Below are 9,531 nucleotides of genomic sequence, written 5' to 3' on the forward strand. Positions count from 1 at the left end.
AATGGATTACACACATCTGTACACACATACACACATTGATGCAAGCACACCTCTATACAAACACACAGGCAGACATGTATACATAACACCCTTCTCCTCTGTATCAGTCTGCGATTGGCTTGTCCTGGTTCCCTGCCCAGCAGCCTGACCAATGAGCTTGAAGCTGCTACCCCATCGTCCCCCAAATCGTCTTTTTCCTCCCAGCTCAGTGTCACGTAGGTCAAAAATGGACAAAGAATTTTTAAAGACTATTCAGTTGCTCCTCCTCTCTCTGCCGTCGTTCCTTTATGTCATATCCCGTCTTTGTTTGCATCAGCATGGAGAATGAACAGGAGCGTGAGCCTGTACAAGTCCCAACCACCTCCACCCCTCCCGACCTGATCATCCATCCGTCTGTCAGCCCCCCACACCATCATCCCCCATCCCCCCCTCCCCATCATGTACCCAAACAGACAGACAGATCTCTTAGCACTACTCCAGTTCTGAAAGTGGCATGGTGGACTCTCTCTAGATATAATGATGATGATAATAATAATAATAATATTAATGAAAAATAAATGATTTTTATTTAGATGAAGTCTGCCTGTGTCAAGAGTGAATTATTGCCCGTTACTTCTCTGTAAGTGTGGGGCATCTTTTTGATTTGAGGTGATCTTGAAGGTGATGAAAGTGTTTCTTATGATTAGGAGTACTACAAAGTATGTGTAAAGAGTCGCACAGGATCCGACTGCGGTTTCTAACTTAAACTGATTACGTTTTATTATGGGAAATGTATGATCCAGTGTTTTTGGAGCTTGACCCATACCAAAAATCAGATGAATCATGTCTGCTGCTTCAGTGGTGACTTTTTTTATTTTTTTATAAATCTGTCCACCAACTTTATGGAAGTGCAATATTAAATAGTCAATGGTGTGCATTTGTGTGACAGTATAGTCTCTAGCTGATTTCTAAACTCAATGGGGCCTCCAATTTGTTTTGTTATTTTACATTTGTGTCTTTTTTTATCCCATCTCGGTTTAAATATTTCCCGCTCGCGCAGATGCGTGCCACCCTTAATCATTATTTCCGCTGTAGAGGTGGACATCAGGATTCACTTTTTTCAGTTCAAGCTTTTGTAGCCACTGACTATTTAGTTTGTTTTCACCCCAGAGTTGTTAATTATTGTGACGCGTTTCTTTTAGTTCGTCCATCCTATTTATATGAATGCGGATAGGCTCAATAACAGAAACACCTCTACTTAAATGTACTGTTCTTATATAGAGTTTTCTAGTCTCAAAGACTACTCTAAGCGCTTTTACATAGTACTGAAACCATTCACCAGTCACACACACTGTGGCTAAGGCTTCCGTACAAGGTGCTGTACAACTCTCAAGCACATTTACACTCTGACCCGTAGCATCAGAAACAACTCGGGGTTCAGTGTCTTGCCCAAGGACACTTTGACATGGGACAGCAGGGCCACACGACCCCTCTACCACTTAACGAGTTCAACCACACTACAAACTACAACCTTCAAAATAAATTAATGATAAAATAACCATACAGGTAAAGCAACATATCTGAAACAATAACTAAAACTGAACATTATAACCTTAATTAAGGTAGGATATATTGCAGAACCGTTGCATTAGTCTAAGTGTACCTAATAAACATTTGTACAAGCAACTGAATGTATTCATAAAGCCCAAGAAAATAGCCGATTTGGCTGTTTTGACAGTGAACATTAAAAAAACTGACATAATTACCCAGGATAAAAATTACGATATGTGTGCAAACTTACTTTTTATTTAAGATGTCTATGGCAGTGGGAATGAAGGAGTATTTGTAAGTTTTCTTCTTGGCGAGAGGACTTAATAGCAGCGGCCTAATGGAAGTAACTGGAAAGAGTTATGCAGGGGGTGAGTGGGAGCTTTTGTAATGTGATTGGCTTTTATTTCAACTGCTGTGTGGTACTGATACAGGAGTTGAGTTTGTCTATTTATTTTACCTGCTTGATTAATGATCTGGGAAAGCTTAGATTTATTCTTTACAGTGATGAAATTGAACCAGGATGAAATGTTGGAAGTGAGTATGAAGTCATGATTTGTACACACCTGTTAAAATGTCCTTTCTTACATCAAATCCTGTGAGTTTCATCAGCAGGTGTGTTGGGAGAATGACAGAAGGCTGTCAATCTCCATGCCCAGGTACATAAATGCTACAGCCTGCCCATTCACCCTCAGGGGTTCAAAGAGACGGTGGCGGTGGCTCTTTAGTCTTGGCGGTATGCAGCTAAAAAACATCCCCCGACCTGTAACCTCTTCCCTGTTACCTATTGTGACCCACACTGAAAACTAAACCTTATGAGTAAAGCGTTCCATGACATGAACTTCTGCCAAATTGACAGTAAGACTACGCTTGAGCTCTGTTATGACATAAGATACATCCTCCTTAATGGCAGAGGTGGACACACCGATTAGCTGAACTGTGAAGGTGAGGGTGTGAGTGAAAAAGCTGAGCTTTAATTGTTTAAAACTGTTACAACATGTTTGCTCTTTCTGTTTGCTACTTCTTGTGGAAATAACACTGAATAAGTAGCCAACCTAGTAACACCAAATGTCAGTCTAAAAAAGATTGTGCACATCTGAGCATGTGTGTGTAGTGATTACTAACAAAACAGAGTGTGAATTGTAATTTCCCCACCGGGGATCAATAAACAGTATAAATTATAAAAAATTAGACACAAACACAACTCCAAATGAAAACTAATGTTGCTCTGTAACTACTGGATGTGTAAACAACAGTTTGCTAAATGTTTTACAATATCAACTTTGAATTCAGACCCCTTCAATTTTTCACATTTGGTTATGCTAAAATGCTCATTTAAATTAAAATTTGCCTCCTCAATCTGCACTAAATACCCTATATTGACAAACGGGAAACTAGTATTAGTTTTTGTAAATTGATTTAAAAAAATAAATAAATAAAAATATCACAAGGACATAAGGATCCCTTAACACAGTACTTTGTTGAGGCACATTTGGCAGTGATCACATTCTTCAGTCTTCTTGGGTATACTGCTACAAGCATTGAACACCTTTGGAGATTTTCTGCCATTCTTCTCAATAAATCTTCAAAAGCTCTGTCGGGTTGGATTGTTGTTGTATTGAAGTACTTGGGGGAAGATCATAGACCGTTAAAATAAGTGGACAGAGCAAGTGTGACGTCACCCATTGGTTTGTGGCATAGACATTTTAACGGTCTATGGGGAAGATAGGAAAATGCATGAATCAATGTGCACATCTATCATTTGGAAAGGGTCCCTGCCAGTGTGTCAGATAGCAGTGCTGCTGTTTAGTTCTACCACATTTGATAATTTAACCTTGTATTCAATTATTTACTGTATGTGGTCAGAAACACTAAATTAATTTGAATTGTACTTGATTGAATCATATAAGCACCACTATGTTTAAATTTCAAACTTTCTTATCCTACTATAATACATTTTATCACATCACTGCCTATTTATGCATTGCAACCTATACGGTGTTAGTTATGATTAATTAAAATGTACAACAGCTGTCTTAAACAGGTCATTGTGTGTGTGTGTGTGTGTGCGTGTGTGTGTGTGTGTGCGTGTGTGTGTGTGTGTGTATGTGTGAGAGAGCGAGAGAGAGAGATAGAAGGAGTCAGGTTGTAGAAAACAGGAAGCCAAAGCTCTGGTTTCCATACAAGGAGGTGATACTTTATGCACGCATGCACACAGATGGTGTGTGTGCATGTGAGCTATAGTTTCCACGGTATTTAGTCAGCAAATGAATTATTGTTGGCCGTAAACAAAGCTGGGGACTTCTGGACAGTGTGGTCCTTTTTCAGTAGGCCGACTTTTCTATTTGACCACCGTTTCTCAGGCTCACTTGATACTTATACTTACATGGCTCTGTGTACAGTATTACAAACATTGTTAACTAAAATGGTGTTTCATCTGCATTGCAATGTTGCTCTCAAAGGTCCCCAAATATTTTGATACAGTTAGAGTGCAAAGTAGGAGATGTGAGCAAAGTTGTCTGCCTGAATGACCACCACCGTAAAGTGCTTTGAATGGTTAATCAAAATCCTCACCTCGTCCCTCCCTGACTCAATGGACCCACTCCAATTTGCTTCCATGCCAAATAGATCAGAGGACAATGCCATCACCCCTGCCTTTTACTCTGCCCTCTCCCACCTGGACCAGAGGAACACATGTGAGAATGCTGTTCATAGACTATAGTTAAAATATGTTTGGTAGGTACCATGAACTAAAAAGTTGCAAACTCACGTTTCGCTGAAGCCACGATACCTGTGTGTTTTACACTGTGATGTAACATTACTTACACGAGCAAGGGGTCTTGGTTGTTCTTTCGTTCATTTCTTAATCTATAGAAAGATGCTGAAACCAAAGCCAAGCAGCAAGCAAGGTGACTGTGAGGTAAGACATATAGTTCACTGATTGGTTTCACACAAAACGTGGTACTATGACACACGAAAAACGGCGACTTCCCACACTTGCAAAGTTATCTATATACTTGACAAACATGTGTAATCCATTGTTCAATACAAATGGGATTAAAAAATGAGTTATGTCTCCCTCATTCATCACCGTACATCTAAAATAAGGTCCAATGGGGTCAACCGCTTGGGACTTTGCCTCTCTGTTGTGCCCTCCAAGTTTGTCATCAAGCTAAGAGACCTGGGACTCTGACCACAGCCCTCTGTGATTGGCTCCTGAGCTTCCTGAGGGACAGACGCAAAGCTATTTTTTGATCCCCAGTGGGAAAATTACAATTTACACCCTTTTGTTAGTAATCACTACACACACTCCTGAAATACACACACATGATCAGGACCTATTCATGCCCAAATGGAAAGATGTCACGTACGTTCACACCGCCACTGACTTGGGCGTCTTAAGTTACCGGAAGTCATTCATTTTCAATGGAAGCCGGCTTTTCTGCTGCAAGGAGCGGCAAATCTGTTGGCGTCGCGTTTTGAGCGTGTTGACTGTCAATCAGAAAGTTGAGATTTTTCAACTTTATGGTAATGAGCTATGACGCGGTTCAGCAGCAAGCAGCGGCTAATGCCAGCCGCCAATCGGAATTTAGACGTCCTTTGCGCTGGCTGATCCCGGAGAAACATACGATGTAAACTTTAATTCCTACCAAAACATTCATTCTGAGGAAAAGCTCATAATTGCCGTTGCTTGGTTACCTATCGTTTATAATATAACGTTGTTTGTACATAGAGACCAGTTAACGTTACCTGCAGGTCACATCGTCTCTAATGGTCCGCTCACAGTGAAGTCCTGCACGGGTCACTAGATTAGTCCGGCTGCTGCTCGCTCTGCCTGCACGCCGCTACGGCTCAGCGAGCGAGCTAACTGCTAACAGACCCCGCTGTGATCAATTAACAACACAACTTCTGTCATTATATATGTAATTTATAAAGGTTTCTAGCGTCCGTGTATTGACCGTGGCTGCAGGTGTTTCTCCCAGTTGAACAGAACTCCGCCACGTCAGAGCGGCCAACGCATCAAAAGATTCCCCGTACTTTTTGAAAAGCGTCCTTGGCGGGGCGGCCAGAGCTTTTTTGCAGCTCAAGTCGGTGGCGGTGTGTACGTGCGGTCAGACTAAGTGGGCTGCCAGCTGGACCGGCGCCCTGAGCAGTTGGGTGGGTTCTTGCTCAAGAGCACCTGGCAGTGCCCAGGAGGTGAACTGGCATCGCTCCAGCTACCGATCCACACTCCGTCATTTGGTCTTTACGGGGACTTGAACCAGCAACCCTTTGGTTCCCCCAATGGACTGAGCTACTGCCACCCCAACACAATCCTGGTGCCTCTCAGGGTTGCGACCTTAGCCCTCTCCATTCTGTGGGGCCACCCACAGTTCCAACACTATCATTATGTTTGATGACATGACCGTCATCGGTCGGATCCCTGACGGCGACGAGACAGGACAAAAACATTAATCTCAAAGTCCACAAAACTAAGGAGCTGATAGTGGACTACAGGAAGCATTAGGTAGAAGGACACACCCCCATCTCCATTAACGGGACTACAGGGGAGGTAGTCAGTTGTTTCCTCTGGGTGCACATCAGTGAGGACCTCAACTGGACTCACTACGTGGACACTAGACCTAAGACAGTGAGACAAGGGCTCTTCTTCCGTAACAGACTGAGGAAGTTCACCATGGACTCCAGGATACTCTGCAACTTCTACAGGTGCACCATTGAGATTTATCCCAGTCTTGCATTGCAGGCACAAACCAGATGTCAGCTTTTTTCTAGCAATGTACTGTATATCCGTTGAGAGCATTCAATCCCAAGGCTCTACTCGGATGGAGCTGCTTGGGCACCCAGATAGCTCAGTGGTTAGAGCGGGTGCCCTCATACAGAGGCTTGCTCCTTGATGCAGCGGGCCGGGTTCAAATCCGGCCTGCGGCCCCTTTGCTGCATGTCACTCCCCCTCTCTCTCCCCCTTTCACACATCTTCATCTGTCTGTCTAATAAAGGGGAAAAACCCAGAAAAATATCTTTAATAAAAGGATGGAGCTGCCATCCATGGAGTACTACTACACCCAGCGGTGCAGGAAGAAGGCCAACAGGATTTCATCATCATCCATGATCTAATCATTTATTACCCTTCTGAATAAGGGTAACTAATCATTTGGTACTCTTTCAAAAACAGTAAATAATCATTAACTACCCTTTTTTGTGTACCTTATTGTAACATGTTACCATTTTGATCCACACTCACGCTTTTGTTTTCCACTGGTGGAAATGCAACGGATGACCGACCTGCTGGCAGTAGACTTAGATTCTTAATTAACACTAACATTAACCAAAGCAGTAAGCAGTTATCAGTTTAGGCTATCATTATTTATTTGTTGTTTAAACATCAAAATTGAATCTGCCCATAACATCATGGGCTACCCCAAGTCTTAGATGACGTTTCACCTCTCAATGTCACGGTTGTTATTTTACAGTAACTTTAGCTGTAGGTTATAGTGGTATAGTTATCACCTAAGCATTCGTAGTTCTAGTTTATGTAGCTACCTTTCTGAGACTGTTTGGTGATTAACGTTACAAACGTTAGCTATTTTTAGCCGTTAGATTCTTTGCTATTGCAAAGCCAACCTTAAGTGTTCAAATTCAAATGGCAGGAGAGATAACACGGTAATAATAATATAATAATGTTAATAAAAAAAGAGTACTTTAAGAATAGTGTGTTTCACTGATTGGCCACAGAAAGTAAAACATAATGTTTAAGCCCCACTTTGTTCCCAGGGTGCTGTGTTTGTTTGTGTCCACTGCTCCTAACACTCAGGATGGTTTAAATGCAGAGATCAAATTTTACTGCATTGTACTATCAGTTGTACATCATGATTCGAAATAAAGCTGGTTTGTTGACCGAGTTCTTCCTCCCACAGTGCAAAGCCCTACAGGAGCGTGAATGGTCCTGTTCAGACCTTGGGTGAGTGGCATGAGACAGGGTTGTCTAATCACAAGGGGACAGCTCTAATTACAGGTGTGAATGCTCCCAAGACCCATTGAGGACACATTAGCCACATTTCTACCTGATATTAGTATGTGTCTTCACACCTGGCAGTATGTGTCTCCAAATGAAACTTGAGAGACCATTTGGGATCAGATCTTACTTCTATGTGAATATACACGTACATCATTTGCGTTTACACATACCGCTAGTTAATGCTTTGTAACATATAAACATGAAAAAATGCATTCTACTCCACACTTTAAACACTTTAGTACTACTACTACTACTCTATATGACTTTGCGGATAAGTAACTTTCTTTTAAAAAGGTGTCTATGGATGCTTGGGTAGCTCACCTGGTAGAGCAGGCGCCCATATGTATGGCTTTACTCCTCAACGCAGCAGCTGCAGGTTGACTCCGCCCTGCGGACCTTTGCTGCATGTCATTCCACCCACCCTCTCCCCCTTTCATGTCTTCAGCTTTCCTATACAAATAAAGGCCTAAAATTCCCTAACATAATAATCTTAAAAAAAAAGGGGTGACCAGAGTGAAAAATTGACTTTTTCGTCCACAAGCCAAATGGTTATTGCCTGTCCTAATTTTACCAGCCACAAGCAGATTAGCATTGTTTTTTTTTGGGCTGGTGAGTGAAATCTACCAGCCAAGTGCATATTTTACCAGCATTTGGCATGTTGGTGTACATTTTGAATCCTCTGTGACAACTTTGTATTTTACAAGTCTCTGGGCTCTAGTTTTATAACAAATACATATTTTAATATTCATGTTTCTTTGAGGGATAGGGCATCAAGGCACTATTAGCGAAATTTGAACTAAATCCAAAAAACAGGTGAAAAATGACATGAGCTGATGCCTATGGAATGAGTCAATATTTTGATTTCCCTTTTTGCTGTGTAAAATATTTTTTTGGGACAAACCCCTTTTTAAAGGTGACATATCAAAATTATGAAAAAATGGGTGTTTTTTGTAAAGGGAATCTTAAAAGAAAGCGTTAAACTCCTAATGATTAATACCTACATACTTTTTTAAACTGTTGATTTTTAATGATAAATAGTAAATGTTACGTTTAGTGTGAATTAAAAATGTTTTAACATTGATTCATACAGCTTTATTGCACTTTTAAGAAACATATTCACAAAAACATCACTGCATGCAAAAAAATAAAGGGAACAGCTGCCATTTCCTTTATTTAGAAATAATTTGTTAGTTCATTTTCTAATTAATTGTTATTAGCTGTTCAGTATGTTTAATAAATAAATTATAATAAATATAAAGTAGTCTTGGTTTTATCAATACAAGACATTAAAACACAACAAACGTACAATAAAATAAACAAAGTCTCAAGGAGAGGAGGAGGATAAGAGGAGCAAGCAGGCGGATAGAATTTCCCTTCTCAATTCCGCGAGAGGATGCAAGGGAAAAGTGATGTCAGTCTTGGATTTGGAGACTTAAGGGGGCCAAAAAATGTAATACAAACAATGAAAGGAGTTTATAAAAGTTCCACTCTGGTGAGCAACTACACAAAACACTGTCTTACAAAAAATCTCAACCTGTCCTGAGGGGCCACAAATCAAGCGAACATCTTCCTCCAACATCCAGTCATACGCCTAAATGTCCAAATTGTAATTATCTGAATTAACTTTTCCATTGGAGGGTTTGATGATCTCCCATTTCACTGTGAGAGTTGTAAATTGGTGGGTAGTTTGCAGTCTGCCAGGATGTGTGGGTCAGCTAACACGTTTTATACTGCGTTTTTGTCTGAGACAGCTTGGGGCGCATTTCTTCTCCGACTTGGTGCCAGGCGACGCAGGGGCCGGAGCTGCAGAACCCTGCTTCCTGTGCAGAGAGAGAAACCAAACACAGAGGCATAGAAATGAGAGGAGGAAGTGGGATTGAGTGTAGGTTCTGGCAGTGACATGAGAGTATTTAATTATTAACTGCAGACTCCTGTGGCCTCTATGACAGAACCACCTGCTGTGATCACACTCTGGTCTGGGCCAGCCT

This window comes from Etheostoma cragini, chromosome 8 (assembly GCF_013103735.1).
Source record: "Etheostoma cragini isolate CJK2018 chromosome 8, CSU_Ecrag_1.0, whole genome shotgun sequence".
In the NCBI taxonomy this organism is placed as follows: domain Eukaryota; kingdom Metazoa; phylum Chordata; class Actinopteri; order Perciformes; family Percidae; genus Etheostoma; species Etheostoma cragini.